Source organism: Cornus florida, unplaced genomic scaffold (genome assembly GCF_030987335.1).
Source record: "Cornus florida cultivar Cherokee Brave unplaced genomic scaffold, ASM3098733v1 CherokeeBrave_3.0.0_Hap2_Chr08, whole genome shotgun sequence".
Taxonomy (NCBI): Eukaryota; Viridiplantae; Streptophyta; class Magnoliopsida; order Cornales; family Cornaceae; genus Cornus; species Cornus florida.
The window spans coordinates 23,090,347-23,109,147 of NW_026775578.1; the positions used below are offsets into that span (position 1 = coordinate 23,090,347).

An 18,801-nucleotide genomic window follows, 5' to 3' on the forward strand; every position below is an offset into this window, starting at 1 on the left:
ATCCTCTTTCTTCTTTCTTAAGAAGAAAGAGGATAAAATTAATGAAATATACCGTTTTAAAATAAATTTTAAACTATAAAAATTTTACCTTTAAGTTACTTAAAGTCAATTCATATAAATAAATAAATAAACAAAAAGTTGATGTTTAAGAACATTGGACATTCAAAGTAATAATAAAACAAGATGCTTTAAAATGACCCACGACTATATATGTATTTTTATCTATAATATTTATTGAGTAATACTATTATACAATTTTATTTATTTTTAATTTCTATAATAAAAATTATTCCAAAAAGTATCATTGTATATTTCTCGTGTGACCTGATTTTTGTTATACAAGACTTTTATCAGCAATATATTCTTTTAGAATTGTCATCTAAAATAATTAAATTTATTTTTAAATTATAGATACATCCAGAAAACATAGATCAATATTTATAAATAGCAAAGGTCTCTACCATGTGGTCTTATTATAAATAGCAAGAATGGTCTCATATTAATAAGACACAATCAATATTTACGTTGAGTATAAATTTAATTTTAAAAGATTACCTATGGCTAGTGGCCTAGCAATATTCTTTATTTTTCAAAAGAAGGTCAAGAGTTCAACTCTTTATGGAGACATATGTGTGAATATCAATTATGAAAATAAAAAAATAAAAAAAATTACTTTAATTTATATTTCACACAAAGAAAGTGATTATGGTCCTCTTTCTTCTTTCTTGAAATATACCATTTTAGAATAAATTTTAAACTACAAAATTTTTACCTTTAAGGCTTTAAGTTACTTAAAGTCAATTCATATAAATAAATAAATAAACAAAAAGTTGATATTTAAGAACATTGGACATTCAAAGAAATAATAAAACAAGATGCTTTAAAATGACCCACGACTATATATGTATTTTTATCTATAATATTTATTGAGTAATACTAGAATTTTATTTATTTTTAATTTCTATAATAAAAAGTATTCCAAAAAGTATCATTGTATATTTCTCGTGTGACCTGATTTATGTTATACAAGACTTTTATCAGCAATATATTCTTTTAGGATTGTCATCTAAAATAATTAAATTTATTTTTAAATTATAGATACACCCAGAAAACATCCTAGTCTATTTGATTTCTAGATTAAAGTAGAATATTTTCGTTTTAAAAATGTGATAATACATTCGCACTCTACTTTTATACTTAAATACATGTTATTAAAGACAATTATAGCATTTTCTTAAAAACAATTAACATTAAAAAATTAAAATGGGGAATATACATTTCTTAAAATTTTCTCACTATTATTTTGAAATTACGAAAATACCTTCAAATAAAGCTCTCAGGGCAACATGCAAAGCTTGGATTCCACAGATCTGCATTTAAACCATATATTGAATATTAAATCCAATGGCGTCAACTGCAACTGAAATGCCCAAGTTGCGAGTTTCTAACTCCTTATTAATTGTGAGCTGTGGCTTTCTTTCAATCTAGAGAGAGAAAACAATCTGAATTTAGAGAGAGACGGAGAGGGGGAAGGTGGGGGACCAAATGATTCATGTGTGCGGTTCATCTTGTTAAAACCCTAAAATTCTGGTAACGAAACACTGTTGAAGATTCGAGTGAAGATCGATAATGGCGGAGATGAGAAACGAAGCTAGTAGTAGCCCGCGAAGAAGCTCGTGTGATTATTGTAAATCCGGTGGCCGTACCAGTATATCTCACGGTCGGTGTTTCGATTCTCTGTTGTATATGCATGGAATTCATATATATGCGTAATCATAATAATTGTTGTTTAATTTATCGATGATATAGATATGGAGGTAGATGAAGTATAATTTGAATATCCAATGAGCTTCGATGTTGTTTGATGGATTGAATTTCATAGCTTTGTTTATTCATTTTAACGATTTGATTGTTCTGTCAACTGTTGATGGAGAATTTGAATATCTAATGAGCTTCGCTGTTCAATATAACGATTTGATGGTTCCGTCAACTGTTGATAGAGAGGACGTCAATTTTTGTGCCTTCACAATGAAATTGTTCACTTTTACATGTTGTAACGGAATTTACTCTATTTGAAAGACGATATAGTGATATATATGAACTTGGACTACAAATGGAGGTTATCGCTTTCAATGCATTGATAGAGCTAAGTTTTTACTATTTTTTAATTCTAGTCTTTATGAGATTTTGAATTATACACATATTTTTCATCCTTGATTCATCAAAATAAGCATTCAATCTTCAATTACAAGATATTGGTGCATAAGGATGATCCATTTGCTTTTATTTTTATAAGACTATTGTTCATCATTAAGCCATTTTTTTTTAAAGTGAGAACATAAAAGTTGCAGCCTGCAACTCTTCAACTGTTACTGTGGTCGACAATTCTTTCCCTTCACTGCCACAGTAGCTTCTTTAGTTTTATCCCTCAAAAACCCCAGTTTGATTGTGATTTCTTAGGATGCTCTGAATTTGCAATCTTCATGGGCAGATTTAGAAGATTACAGAACTAATGACATTTGCATCATGAACGTGTCAGCTATGATATGATTTTCATGTCTTTTATGTTTTTTTTTTTGAAGTTAAACATTTGAATAATATCCATGATACAAGTTCGGTAATTAATTATGTGTTAGCCTTTAGACATTCCCCAGCTTGATGCACCAAAATGCATGGTAGGTCGTTGTGATTGGCATTTGTTGTAGAAAATTTCGATGATTACACTAATTCTTTAACATTATCTGTTTGAAATGGTTGCATGAGATTTCTTTACTTTTTTTTTGGAAATAATAAATTTTAACAAGCATGGCTTTCTTAATCTCAGATATGTTTATGACTCTTTTTTTCCTCACTGATTAACTTCTGAATCAATTTATTATTATTCCTAAATCTGTGAGGAACATGTGAGAATATGCAAAGAAAAAAGCTAGCCCAGTGCACGAGGCCCTTTCCACTGCAGGATCTGGGAAGGATTTGATTTACGCAGCCTTACCTCCATATGCAAGTCTTACCAAACTCATATTTCCTTTTCGTGCCATACGGCACCATTGTGCCTATCACAGGGAATTAAAATTACCAAGATTGTAAAAGTTTCTCTCATAGACAAATTCCACTCATGGACATACAATTCATACAAAATGATAAGAAAACGGCAAAATTTATGTCCTTGTGTACAGGTTTAAATAACATGGTAAATGTTTTAGCTGTTGGGGTACTATTTAATAACTAAATTAGATGTTATTTTGGGTAGGTAATCAAAATTTTTAAACACAACTAAAAAAAATCAGTTCATTTAATGCCCGGTTTGTGATTGTTCATTAAGCAAGCAAATCGAGCTCAAGCTCGATTATTAAATGAGCCGAGATAGGACAATGTTCGACTCGGCTCAGCTTGTATAGGCTCGTGAAGGCTTGACGCATATAGGCTTGTGCAGACATGCCTCATGAACTCGTCTTATAGGTTTTTTAATAATGTAATTTTGACAAGTTTCATACATATTTATTGATAAAAAAGTGGTTGGATATACTACAACATTAAAGTTTTCAAAATTATGATAAGAAATAAACATATATATGTTTCATGAGCTCACTAGTCAATTGGAGTCTACTTGCAAACAACTCATCTGAGTTGGAGCTCAACTTTATGAACTCATCAGAAGCCAGCCTGAGTTAAGCTCATGAATAAGCGACCCGAGTCTGAACAATCTTGAACTAAGCTTTGCTTCATTCATTTGCCGCCCTACTGAAAATTATAACCCACGTGATAGGTTTTTTGTAGTTTTTTATTCTGAGATTCTCGTTTTTGATTTTGCAGGTTTACGGGCAGACAGTCTGACAGTAGATGACTATCAAGGTAGGTATTTTTTTGTTTCTCACTTTATTTTGTTATTCAGCACCTGTTCTGCTTAAACCTGTGTGCACTCACCCACGATCTATAATTGGAAGGCAATATGGCTTCTTTGTGTTGCTTCAATGCCATGCAAAGGGTAGACCACCTCTTGCATTCACAAGAACAGGTCTCCATGAGCTATGGTATTACAAATCCCCCCCTCCTATCCTTCTCCTTCTCCTATCCCTCCTCCTTTTCTCTGTGGTGCACCATTGTTAGTGCTATGTACATCTACCTTCATATTACAAGTTAATCAGACTGAACCCCCCTTCTGCCACACAGACTCCATAATTACAACTCTCATTATGTTGACAACTACTAATACTAGATCCATTTGATATTTCACAAATTTTGGAACACATGCAATTTAGTTTGGATTAGCTGAACCATTGGGGAGAAATGCAGCATGTTAAATCTGGAACTCAGGTGATTGTATTTAAGTTATCCATGCTATACTTGCATTTGTGTGCAGGTAGCTTTTCTTTCTTTTGTGGTTTCAGCCTGAAAGTCCTGCTTTTTGTTTCTTTGTTACTTTTATTACTGTTAGTTGTTTTAAAAGTCTTTGCTCTTGAACTTTGATAGGATAAATGCTGATTAATATTTTTTAGCACCTTTGCTAGCTCTTTCCTGTTTTGGCTGCCCTATGCTTTGCTGTTGCTCTTTTTGACACTTATCCCCCTAACAAAAAAAGACTTCGCTGTAGCTCTTCTTGACAGAGGTTGGAGAAGATTTGGTTCTTTCCTTTACAAACCTGAGATGGAAAGAACATGCTGCCCTTCTTATGCTATTCGTCTGACGGCCAGTGATTTCATTCCTTCCAAAGAGCAACTTCGAGTGGCTAAACGAATGCAGAGGTATTTTCATATTACCATCTTTACTTTTTTCATGGCAGTGTTGAAGATGTTGTATTTTTTCTTTTTCTTTTTTAAATGCATTTAAGTAAAATCTGATTTACCTGAATACTTACTGGCATTGTGGATCCATCATCATCATCATCCTTGCCTTTATCACATATTTGTGGATGCCTAATAGAGATAAAAATGATTAAAACCAAGAAAACGTTAGGGGTTCTAAACTTGGAGATATCCTGTGCAGAAAGATAGTTGGTCTGATGGTTGTATTCAATGCATTTGTCAAATTTTATTTTATATTATTATCTTTCAACAGAATCTTCGGAAGGTTGCGATTTTCTTGAACCGTTGTCTTATTTTTCTTTTAGAAAATAAAATTATTTGGAGGTTGAGTGGATTGCAGAATAGTTAATACCACTCTCCTTTGTGCATTGACCAATTTGATTATGCCAGATATTCTTAAATTCTCTATATACCCCAGCTTTCTTAAGAAGAAATTAAACTGGAATTACTGACAGCAACAATGTATAACCTATCGGTTTCTAGATGGCACATTGGATGCTAAAAAACAAGATGAGATCACATCCGAGGCAGGTAATTTTAAGGGTTCATGCAGCCACTCCCTTAATGAAATTAAAAGCTCTGCGGCGGGGGAAGCCTTGGTGTGTAACGATGAAGAAAAGAAGAAAGCTGAACAATTTATGCATTATTAGTCAGACCAGATCGATAATGCAGTACGTGCATGCATTGGAAATGGGGAGTTCCCTTGTGATATTCAATTACCAAAAGCATCTGTCAAAAGAGTTTCACAAGCCAAGAGGAAGCGGCTAGTTGAAGGATCAGAAGTTCTCTTGTACTCCAGCAATGTTTCATTCCAGATTGCCGCTGTTTTAAGGCGGGTTGAGAAGGATGTGCACCATTCAGAACTGTCAAGGCGTATTGTGGGAGAAAATGACGAGTCTCTTGAACTTTCCCCGAAAATGATTGCAGAAAAACTGGCATGTTCTTTAAATCAGCTGGCAGAAACCTCTGATTTGTCAATCAAAGCTTGCAATGGACACATTAACTTCTATTCTTCTATAAAACAAGCTTGTTTAGATGAAAAGGTTAACAAATTTACAGTTTCTAAAGAGTCTCCCACAGGAAATGGAAGTAAAAGGAGTTGTTTGAAGATATGCGAACGTCCTCAGGTAAAGAGACAAAAGATTGAGATCCTTTTGAAGAGGTCCAGTTTTGATCCAGAAGAATATGCGTTGTATAGGAGATACCAGCTTAAAGTGCACAATGATACACCAGATCATGTTACAGAAAGCTCATATAGGAGGTTTCTGGTTGATACTCCCTTAGTTTTTGTTCCTTCAACTGGCGATGGTACAGTTCCCCCATGTGGTTTTGGTTCTTTCCATCAGCAATATGTGATCAATGGCCGGCTAGTCGCAGTTGGTGTGATAGATATTCTCCCAAAATGTTTGTCGAGTAAATATCTATTCTGGGATCCAGACCTTGCTTTTTTGTCTCTCGGAAAGTATTCGGCCCTACAAGAAGTAGAATGGGTCAAAGAGAACCAAGTCCATTGTCCTAGCCTCCAGTATTATTATCTTGGCTATTACATTCATTCCTGCAGCAAGATGAGATATAAAGCAGCATATCGCCCATCTGAGCTTCTATGTCCTCTCCGTTACCAGTAAGTTCTTTTTCCGCATTAAGCAATTGACCAGCAAATTTCTGGGCCTATAAGATTTACATAAATGCTAGAAAAGTGGTGAAATATATTTATTGTTTTATTTCTGATTCATATGGGAGATTTGGAGCATCTTGCATCTGAGTCGCATATGCTCAGTCATTCATGCCAACACAAGATAGACCCCTCAAAAGGAATTGGCAATGGTAATGGATATTAATGAATGGAGGATGTTGGACCCCAAAATCTGGAAATTTAATGTGTCAAATTATTGTAAGATTACTTTTATCTAAAGTAGCATGATAAGATCAGTCACCATAACATATCGTTCTAATCTCCTATGATATAAATCTGAGATGGCCAGATGGGTTACATTTACTTTGGCGGGGCATTGTTTTTATGTAAGTTGAGTTGTATTATGTATTCATCCTAAATTCAGAGGTTTGTTTGTAGTCTGGGGAGATCGACACATAATGCTCAGTCCTTAAAATGATGCATTGGATTCCAGTCAGTGTCAAAATTTTCAATGAGTGATGGTCTCATGGATCAAGCCAACGAACTTGATAGAGGTTTTGGATTGATTTAAACAAAAAGGGCATCCATGCTTCACTTGTGCTTGAGTTGATCAGGTTATTATGTGATATTCAATCCCAGACTTATCATTTATTGCTTTGATCCAGTATTTGCTCTGCTACTTGTTGAGTAACTAAAGGTTGCAGCGTTATACCAAATGGTCACGTTAAAGTGACATTCAGGGTCTTAGACGGGACCACTGTAGGCTTCATGCTCTTTTTATTCTTTTTCTGACAACTTAACTTCTCTCTTCAGGTGGATTCCATTTGATATCGCAAGGCCGTTGCTTGATAGAAAACCGTATGTTGTGTTGTCTGATTTTGCCACTTCACAGAATGTAGATTCCTCAGCACCTGACATTCTTGAAGAACATACAGACCTGCAGCATGATGACCCTGGCATAGAAGACTCGAATGATGTTCTTATTGATGAAAACGAAGAAATGGCTGATACTAATTTTGAAGATTCTGACGATGAGTCAGGCCTAGAAACCAATGGTCTGACGTCACCAGAAATAGAAGGTGGAGATGTCAGTAAAAATAAATAAAATACGCTATCTCACGTTTTAAAGGTTGTAATCAATGTTTGTCACATAAGTAACAAAAAATTTCGAATGCAAAGTTTATTTTTTTCTTTTTTTATCCCACCATTATATAATGAATTTCATGATTCTTATGGAATTCAATATCATATATAAACTACATTATTTATAAATTTTTTAAGTGATTTATTTTATTATTTTTACAGACAAGTAAAATTATGTGAAATTTCACTATTGTAGTGATGCGGTAAAATTTCATTAAAAAAGTTACAGAAGGGTGATTTTGGTCACACCCTCTCTCTCTCATACGCGGGGACAGACTCTCTCTCTCACACACACTAGGTGTTCTCTCTTTCTAGTTTCCACCCGGTACCCTGTCTCTCGCTATAATAACGCCGCTACCCCATTGAGCCCCAGCCCCCCCCCCCCCCCCCCCCCCCCCTTCTTCTCTCTCTCTCTCTCTCCAGATTTTCTTCTTTCACAGTTCATAAAGCTCTCACCGCCCCCCCTCCTCCTCTCTCTCTCTCTCTCCAGATTTTGATAGAATGCGTAGGTACCTTTTGGTTTATAACAAATGAAGGAAAGACATCGGTCTCCCCAGATCTCTTTTGTGCGGAAGAAGTCCTGTGCACACTTCATGCACAGAAAATGATATTATTTTATGACATAACACGATTAATGCAAGTCGCGTGGAGTCATAACGCGATATCTGCATTGGATTGCGCACTTGGGCACCAAAATGGCAGACTTTTACTGCTCATGACTCCCTCCACACAAGGGATCTCATCCGGCAGACCCTCCAAATTTTTTTTTTTTTTTTTTTTTTTTTTGTCATAATTGCTAACCTTCCTCCGTATTATAAGTGCATTAAATGTTTCAAACCTTTCCCACCTATTCCGACTTTCTCGCAAAATTATTCTACCCTAAATTCCTAAAAGCCAAATACCAAATGATAATGCTTGGACTAGTTTTATCCCAATATAAATAGAAAATTAATGTTTCATTTACAACAATCAAAAAAAGAATAACATTTAATGATACAATTATGCTTTTGATGAAGACCACGAAAGACACTCCCATGCCCTTCCTCGAGGTGGCCTCTTGAGCCCCTTTGTGACAGCTTAGATTTCTAGGAAGGTATCTACTTGTGGTCTTATTATAAATAGCAAGAATGATCTCATATTAATAAGAGTCGATCAATATTTATGTTGAGTATAAATTTAACTTTAAAACATTAAAAAAAGCAACTTTAATTTATATTTCGCACAAAGAGAATGATTAATGGAATGTACTGTCTTAAAATAAATTTTAAACTATAAAATTTTTACCTTTAAGTTACTTAAAGTCAATTCATATAAATAAATAAATAAACAAAAGTTGTTGTTTAAAAACATTGGACATTCAAAGTAATAATAAAACAAGATGCTTTAAAATGGCCCGCGACTATATATATATTTTTATCTATAATATTTATTAACTAATACGATTATAGAATTTTACTTATTTTTAATTTCTTTAATAAAAATTATTCCAAAAAGTATCTTTGTATATTTGTCGTGTGATCTGATTTATGTTTGTGGAGGGAAAAAAGACGCCCTCCAATAAGAAGCGTACACGTCATCACTACACATATCTACATTTCAAAGACGTATAAGGCCCGTCATGCTCAAGCCCAAATTGAGTGTATTTTTAGCCCAAGATCATTGTTATTTGTCTTCCAACCTCCATCAAGGCCGAATCAAGAGGTCATCAGCCCAACTTGTTAATATTTAACATCCGGTCCGTGACTCAAGCCCAGCCGGATCAAAGTATGTTCAGCTCAGTTATTCAAGAATGCACAAGTCCTACCAGTTGAAGGATTTACCGTAGAAGGAAAATTCTGAGATAGGAAGTTCTGTACAAGGCAAGTTCTATGTATGGAAAATTAGACAATGGAAAGAACTCCATTAGTAAAGAATGTTTATATAGAAAGAATTGGAGGACAAGCAACGCGAGTCCTACCATAATTTTACAATCTTTTGTATATAAATATAGGCTTAGACCTCCAATAAAGGGATCAAGCAATTCTACGCTTCGACATATATTGTTCTTGTTTATTTTTGCTATTGATTGAGTGAGTTGTTTTATTTTTCTTAATCATTATTGGTTGAGCGAAATTTTGCACCTACACTTTGGCGCCGTCTGTGGGAAACTTATAAAAATATACTCCCACTTGTTCTTCAAATCAAATCCTTAGTCATATCTGGAATGTCAAACGGAGAGTCAACAATGAATCAACAGATAGAATTGATGCAAAAGATGCGAGAGGAGTTCTTGCACCAATTTGAGACACTTCGGCAAGCAAACGATACGAGTGTCGCCCAGATAGCTGCGCTTCAGCAGCAAACTCATACGCTGCACACGGCAATGGCCAGGCTAACCCCACAACCACCACCAGGCGATGCTGCAGCACCACCCCCCACCTAGAATTTACCTCCAGTTCACGAGCCTCCGGCCAACGGGACACCACCCAACGGGGCTCGACCTAATGAGGTTCAGCAACAGCAAGGGACGAGGTCCGAGGCGGTTGCTTCGGATAATCTCCCGCGTCGCACACAGGACGAACAGGCCGAGTCCAGCCATAGGCTTACGGTATGGTCCAATGGCGTTCCAGATGGCGCATGCGTACAAGATGCCTTCTACGAAAATAAGCTATTAAGAGTTCAGACACCAGCCGAGACGGCTAGAGAGCACAAGAACTCCTTGGTCAAGACCCCCTTTACTGACGATGTGTACCTTGTGGAGAGACCAAGGAAGTTCACTATGCCATCCTTCACCCAGTTCGATGGGGCAGGAGACCCCTCTCGGCATCTCGATCATTATGCGCAAAAAATGGCACTGGACGATCATAACGATCCGTGGATGTGTAAGGTTTTTCCTACCAGTTTAACCGGAGCAGCGTTAGAATGGTTCAGGAATAGGCCACACAAGTCTATCCCTGATTATGAGACCTTGTGCACTATGTTCTTAGCCCAGTATTGCGAAAATAAGAAGCAGAAGAAAAGTATCGCCAGCCTTTTCACCATAAGGCAAAGGAAGGGAGAAACTCTGTAAGATTTCTTATCCAGGTTTAACATGGAAGCCTCGGAGATAGCAGATTGCCACCCTGCCACGGCAATCGAAACATTTAAGTTGGCAATGATCTAGGGAACCAAGTTTCACACATCCCTGATCAAATATTCCCCCCCCGGATATGCAGACTTTGAACGCTAGGGCACAAATCTACATTCGGTTGGAGGAAAACGTAGCCCACCATGCACAACACGCTACCCTCGTCATAGTGGAAAACAAGTCTCGAGAGAAAGCTGCAAGCACAAGGATGCAGAAGGTTCCTCATGCCGCCACACAAGTCACCCAAGCGCCTGAGAAGAGGCAAAAGACAAAGGACAGGCTTACCCCTCTCCGTACTACCTTAGCGCGCCTGTTCCAAGAGAATAAGACGAGGTTTGCAACTCCTCAGCCCATGAAACAACCCTTGGAGCAGAGGGACAAAAGCAAACATTGTGCCTACCACAGAGACTATGGGCATACCACCAATGACTGCAGGTCCCTTCAGCGACAGGTAGAAAGCATGATAGCGAGAGGAGAGTTGGTGGAGTATCTCGCCACGAAGGAGTACGTAAAACCTCGGGAGGTTAACCCTCGACGGGTAGAGGGCGGTCAGGTAAAGGTTATCCATGCCATACACAGAAGGTCAGAGGATGATGAAGAGTCTGAAGAGTTGTACAGATCCAGGCTGAGAGAGGCTCATAAGTTACGAAGATTGTCTTCGGTAAACACGGTTGCGCCAGGCAGCATCAACATTGGATTCGGTAACAATGATCTGTCTAGAGTCCAGCGCCCGCATGAAGACCCCTTGGTCATCAGCCTCCTAGTGGCAAATTATATGATCAGGAGGGTGCTGATAGATCCGGGAAGTAGCGCCAACATCATTACAAAAGCAGCCTTCGATCAGCTGGGGGTTTCACCATCGTCCATCAGGCCAACTTCCAGCCCCCTAATGGGGTTTGATGGTACTAATGTGAATCCGCTTGGGGTGATTGATCTATCCGTTAATGCAGTAAAGAGGACTCTGAAGGAGAACTTTATCGTGACGGAGATTCATCCATCTTATAACCTCATTATGGGGAGAGGTTGGATCCATCGTATGAACGGAGTCCCCTCTACCCTTCATCAAGTAATGAGGTGTTTATCCCCAGATGGCAGGGAGGTCATCGACCTCTGGGGAGACCAGGTTGCTGCAAAAGAATGTTACATGCTAACACTATATGAAGCAAAGAAGGCATCGAAATCACCTCAGTCAGAGGCGAATCCCAAAGACGCAATCAAATAGCAGTTACAGTACCCTCTGCCCAAGTATCTCAAGGCAGAGGAAGAAGCCGAGGCGGAAGCACCTACAGAGGAGTCCCTCGAAGCTATAGAGGTAGTCCTCGGAGACCCTCAGAAGGTCACCTACATTGGCTCATCTTGCACATCCGAAGAGAAGGAAGCATTGATCAGGGTCATTCGGTGCAATTTGGATGTCTTTGCCTGGGATCACTCGGACATGGTAGGGATCGATCCTACGGTCTCATGCCATAGTTTGAGGGTTAACCCAGAATTCAGGCCAGTCAAGCAGAAGTAGCGACGGTTCGCACCTGAACGGAATCGCATAATAGCTGAGGAAGTAAATAAACTATTACAAACAGGATTCATTCGAGAGGTGCAATACCCATAATGGCTCTCAAATGTAGTAGTCGTTCAAAAGAAGAATGGGAAATGGAGGGTCTGCGTAGATTATACCAACCTTAACAAAGCTTGCCCAAAAGATAGCTTCCCTCTGCCCAAGATTGATCAAATGGTGGATGCTACGACATGTTATGAGAGACTCACATTCCTCGATGCATACTCCGGCTATAATCAGATTCCCATGAATCCTGAAGATGAGGAGAAAACCGTTTTCATCACAGAGACGGGCACTTACTGCTACAGAGTGATGCCCTTCGGTCTAAAGAATGCCGGAGCCACCTACCAGCGACTTGTCAATAAAATTTTCAATAATCTACTGGGGAATACAGTTGAAGCTTATATCGATGACATGGTGGTCAAAAGTATACGGAAAGAGGATCACCCGAAGCACCTCCAGGAGGTCTTTGATACTCTCAAGAGGTACAATATGAAGCTGAACCCCACCAAGTGCTCCTTCGCCGTCTCTTCAGGACAGTTCCTCGGGCACATTGTAAATAAAAGAGGAATAGAAGTAAGCCCAGCTCAGGCAAAGGCACTCATACAGAACCAAGAGCCAAAAACCCGCAGGGAAGTGCAAGTTCTAACTGGCCAAGTTGCGGCCCTCGGCCGGTTCATATCTCGATTATCTGATAAGTATAAACCTTTCTTTGATGCTATTTGATCCAAAAACAAAGATATGTGGGGACCTCAGCAGAAGGAAGCTCTCAATCAATTGAAAAGCTACATGACAAAACCCCCAATCCTTTCTGCTCCAATGCCCAGAGACACTCTCATCCTGTACTTGGCAGTATCAGCTGTAGCAACAAGTGCAGTATTGATCAAAGAAGGAGGCAAGATTCAGCATCCAATCTTTTACACAAGTAAAACGATGACGGATGCCGAGACACGGTACAGCAAGACGGAAAAGATAATTCTGGCGTTAATTTATGCCAAAAGGAAACTTCGACATTACTTCAAATCTCACAGCATAGTGGTACTTACAAATCACCCTATACGGGCTATCCTAGCTAAACCAGACTTATCTGGTCGAATTACAAAATGGGCTATTGAACTTAGCTCTTTTGATATCACCTATGCACCAAAGGTATCTCACAAGGGGCAGTCAGTAGCGGATTTCCTACTGGAGTATGAAGATCAATCTTAGGAGCCGACACTTCAAGAGCCGTACTGGGAGTTACGGGTTGATGGCTCTTCCAACCAGAAAAGGGCAGGGGCCGGGATTGACATCACAACACCCGAGGGTACCAAGCTGCAGCAGTTAATTTGGCTAGATTTCCCAGCTACTAATAACGAGGCCGAGTATGAGGCGTTGCTTGCCGGACTTCGGCTAGCTAAACAGCTACAGGTACGGTGCTTAAAAGTTTTTAGTGACTCACAGCTTGTGATCAATCAAGTGACAGGGCACTATTATCCCAAGGAGGAACGTATGAAGTCATACAAAGATGCTGTAGAGAATGCCATCCGGGATTTCGATCAAATCGAATTCCATCAGGTACCACGAGATGAATATGCCGAAGCAGATCGATTGGCTGCAGCTGTATCATCTTCAGACGAAGAGTTGATTCGGCTTGTTCCAATCGATGTCCTCGAAGAACCTAGCATTAATCCCCGGCAAGAGGTGATGGTGATCCCGGAAGTTCCATGCGAGCCATGCTGGATTGATCCAATCGAGGCCTACCTCAAGGAGGGAGTTCTCCCAAATCAAAAAGCTGAGGCAAGGAAGCTTAGGCTTACCGCGGCTAAATACTCAATACTCAATAATCAATAACCAGTTATACCGAAGGTCATTCTCCGGTCCTTATCTCAAGTGTTTAACCCCTACTGAGGCTCTCACAATTCTACAACAAATTCATGAAGGAGATTGTGGAAATCACTCGGGAGGAAGATCCCTTGCACACAAAATTCTAACCCAAGGCTATTTTTGGCCATACTTGGCTCGGAATGCCGAAGAATACTCAAGAAGATGTGACAAGTGTCAGCGCCATGGTCCAATAAAGCATCAACCTGCCGAAGGTTTGCACGCCATGGCTAATCCATGGCCATTCGCCCAATGGGGGATTGATGTAGTAGGACCGTTACCCAAAACCGTGGAAAAAAAAAGAGCATGTGCTTCTGGCTACGGATTACTTCACCAAGTGGGTGGAAGCTGAAGCCTTCTCTAGCGTCACCCACGAAGAAGTAAAGCATTTCATTTGGAGCAACATTATTTGCCGGTTTGGGGTACCAAAAGTCATCGTAATGGACAATGGTAAGAACCTCGATAACAGAAGTACAAGAAAGTTCTTTAACGAACATGGAATCCTACAAAAATTGGCTGCAGTTAGTCATCCACAAGGCAATGGGCAAGCTGAAATAACTAATCGCACGATATTTGGGTGCTTAAAGAAAAAATTGGAGAAATTAAAGACAAAATGGTACGAGAATCTCCCTCAAGTGCTCTGGGCCTATCGAACCACTCCAAGACGACCCACGGGAGAAAGCCCATTTGCTATGGCATATGGATCCGAAACTGTCATTCCTGCCGAGTCCATAATCCCAACCCTTCGGACATTCTTGGTACTGGAAGGGAACAATGAACAGCAACTCGAACATAGCCTTGATCTTATGGACGAAAAGAGAGATGCGGCAGCAATTCGGCTCGCGGCATACCAACAGCAGGTGTGTAACAGTTATAACAAACGCGTCAGATTCAGGAGTTTTGTGGTAGGCGATTGGGTTTTGAAGCAAGAGACAGCTCATGTAAAGAAACTGGAACCTAATTGGACCGGACCCTATAGGGTTACCGAAGTAGTGGGGAAAGGAGCATATCGTTTGGCCGAAGCTGACGGACGTCCCATTGCGCGTCCTTGGAACGCAATACACCTTAAAAGGTATTTCCATTAGATAAGTTTGTCAATTTTGCTACAAATTCTTCACAAATAAGGCTGAGTATGTCCACAGTCAACCAAACTTTTCTTTATTTTGCTTCTATATTCAGTACAATTCTACTCTATTTATTTTTTTCTATAAAAATGGGGGCCATACTACTCTATGATTATACAACTTTTATGCATGCAACTTTTATGCATGCATCGCATTAGGCAATTTTTATGCATGCCAAGTCGCACTATGCAATTTTTATGCAAAGCAATATTAGAAGCAAGCTGTTAAAAAGCATTCGTCACAATGATTTTTAAGGAAAAAAAAAAAACATGAGTTATGGCCTATGGTTAAAACTTTCTATCCCACATCGACAAAAAAGTATGTGCTACATTCTGTTATATATGGGAATATTCAAATAGTTAATTGCGGTGTAAGGAGGGTCTACTGGTATTTAAGGCTGTCAAGCTCAATATCAAAGGCATTCCTTACACCGACCTTTTTGACAAAATTTAGTTTATATCCCACATCGGATAGAAATAGAAAAGAAATGCGGTTAATATATGCGTAGTCCACTACATTTGGTTGCCAATAAGGGAGTATCAATGGAAGAGGAAAGTCTCCAAAGTCAACAAATAGGAAACTTCACAGCCACTGTTACTCGCTTTCTTGGCTTCTTATCATTTTTGAATCCTCGGCCTCATGGTAAGTTGTTTAAGAAAAAATATAAACAAACTTCCCCTCAGGCTCAGCGCCGGGGAGTAGTTCATTCGCTTCGGATCCTAAGTGTCCGGCTCGGCAAAACCTCCCCTCAGGTTCAGCGCCGGAGAGTAGTTCATTCGCCTCAAACCCTAAGTGTCCGACACGGCAAAAATCTCGCCTCGGATCCTAAATGCCCGGCTCGGCAAAACCTCCCCTCAGGCTCAGCGCTGGGGAGTAGTTCATTCGCCTCGAACCCTAAGTGTCCGGCTCCGCAAAAATCTCGCCTCGGACCCTAAGTGTTCGGCTCGGCAAAAATCCCACCTCGGACCCTAAGTGTCTGGCTCGGCAAAACCTCCCCTCAGGCTCCGCGCCAGGGAGTATTTAATTCGCCTCGGATCTAAGTGTCCGAGACAGCTTTGGACCCTAAGTGTCCTATTCAGCAATATTCCTCCACGACTCAGTGCCGAGGAACAATTCGCCTCGGATCTTAAGTGTCCGAGACAGCTTCGGACCCTAAGTGTCCTATTCAGCAATATTCCTCCACGACTCAGTGCCGAGGAACAATTCGCCTCGGATCCTAAGTGTCCGAGACAGCTTCGGACCCTAAGTGTCCTATTCAGCAATATTCTTCCACACTCAGTGCCGAGGAACAATTCGCTCTAGACCTCTGGTGGCCGGATCAGACTCCAAGTGTTTAATACCCTGTGGATGTGGATATATCATAAGTTCATCATGATCCACCCCACATCAGGAACACACGAGAAAGAAAGAGTATGTATACGTCTACTGCAGGCAAGTCAAAGGCAAGAAGAATTCACTTAACAGTTAGATCATTGTCCATATGAATCATCCTGAGATATCAATTAAACTATTAAAAGGATCTCCTTCTTCCCATCGTCCTTGCTTTTTCTTGGATAGCATAAATCCGAAGCATAAAGACAATGTGTTTTGCTTGTCATAAAAACATTACCAGTCAGAAAAGTATGAACAATATCAAGAGCATACAGTAAAAACAAATCAGGTATTGAAAGCCTAAAACAAAAATTATATTTATTATCCCAAACATACTGTCAATAAAAACAAAATACATGGTTCTACTTCCTCTTCGGATCAAAGGGAGTAGATTCAAAAGCATCCACTACAGTAGGACTTGGGGTAGGAGGAATTGAAGCCGCATGGGCAGAAGAGCTAGGAGTACCCTTCAGGTGCGCCTTCACCATCTCGACAAAGCGGATTTCAGTTTCCAAAGCCTGTGGCCCTTCATCATATGGGAAGTGCACCCCCACCTGCTTGTCAAAAGCGTCCGGATCCATCGTCCTAGGGCCTGAGCCCTGATTATAGTCAGACCGGAACGCTTTAGCACTAGCCAGGTGTGCCAGACAGGAGTAGCGCCCCTGCATTTGCTTCCCTGCCTTGAAGCAAGTAGTAAGAGCCTCGGTCAGGCGTTGAATTTCGGCCTGAAGAGAATCCACCTTAGCCTCAGAGGCAGCCAACTGCCTCTTATACACATCCTTGACTTCAGTAGCTATCTTCAGATTGGTAGAGGCAGTGGTGGCTCTCTTCTCTGCATTGTCAAGATCCTTTTCTAGCTTCTTGATGGAAAGGGATTGGGCTTTAGCAGTGGCGCAGAGGGCCATGGTGTGGTATAGACTCTGTATAACAGAGGAACAAATATGAGCATAAATGGAAACATAAGTAAGCAAGAGTAACATAATTCTGAAGGAGCAATGCGAACCTCTATGGCCCGGACCGGGGCAGAGGGGAGTAGTTGTTCCAACCCTATTTGGCTGATGGCTTCCTCGTCTTTTGGGAGCCACATCCTTCGGGCCACAGCCAGTGCAGCTGAAGGGTCTGTGATCACAGAATCTCCTGAATACAGGACTGACTTGTCAGCCCTGGTGAAGGAAGGAGTCCAAGGAGCCCCAGTTTCAGCCAGAACAAATGCCCTGACTTCATCTTCAGGTTCGGCCTCTCCAGCCTTTTTCCCTCTGTTTTTAGAAGGGACCTTGCCCTTGCCAGAGGATGGGGGTTGAAGCAAGATTTCTTCATTGGTGGTTCCTCAGCCTCCACCTCACCCTCAGTAGATCTAATAACGACCAAGGGTTGGGCATCTTCGGCTTTCTTTTTTAAAGCCTCAGCCCTCCGTATCTCCTCCTCAGTCATGGGGAAACTATCAAAGGATGGTAGAGACAGATCCATGAGGTCTGCAGCAACAGCACTGGAGGCAATATCCTTGAGGTTTGAAGAAGTTAGCAGGTCCTCGATAGGCGAGGGGTCACTCTAGACTCGTTCCTCAAGAAAAGAAAGTCTGTTCCTTGCTGCGGATGATGGGAATGTAGCTGAAAAAACACCAAGAAACTCATAAGTACGGCGAAACATTAAGATTTGGCAAGGAAAATAGCCAGAACACTTGGTATGAAGGGAGGTTAAGTATTCTATACCTAATTTCCCGAACTTGCGCGGGATGGGGAACGTAATTGATTGGGGCACGAACCATTTTCCTTTAACTATAACCATCCTTTCTTTCCACTTCTTCTCGGATGAAGGAAGGTTCGTGTATATCCTCTGATGAAGGGGAGAGGTAAAAAAGAAGCGACCAGGCTCGGTCCCATGCTTAGATATATTGTAAGTAAGCAGAAGGTCGGCAAAGGTCAAATCCAGAGCCTCTAATTTCCGGCGCACCAACAATGCCGAAAGGATGCGAAAGAAATTAGGATTTACCTGAAGGGGGGCAAGACCTAACTTGTTGAAAACTAAATGATAGAAGGGGTGAAGAGGGAACCGGAGGGCGCTAAGATGCCCTACCGAAAGAAGCAACTCACTCTCTTCAATTCCCTCGCCGGAGGTAAAATCGGCACCCTCGGGATATTCTACAATTTCTACTCCCTCAGGAATATCAAATTCTTCCATTACCGAAGCAATAGAGAACTTGATACGGC

The 18,801-nt window shown here is 40.2% G+C and overlaps 1 pseudogene; it reads left to right on the forward strand.

The window, feature by feature from the left end:
* The first annotated feature begins 1,378 nt into the window (after nt 1-1,378).
* Nucleotides 1,379-7,626, forward strand: LOC132270803 (arginyl-tRNA--protein transferase 1-like; annotated as a pseudogene).
* The last annotated feature ends 11,175 nt before the right edge of the window (nt 7,627-18,801 follow it).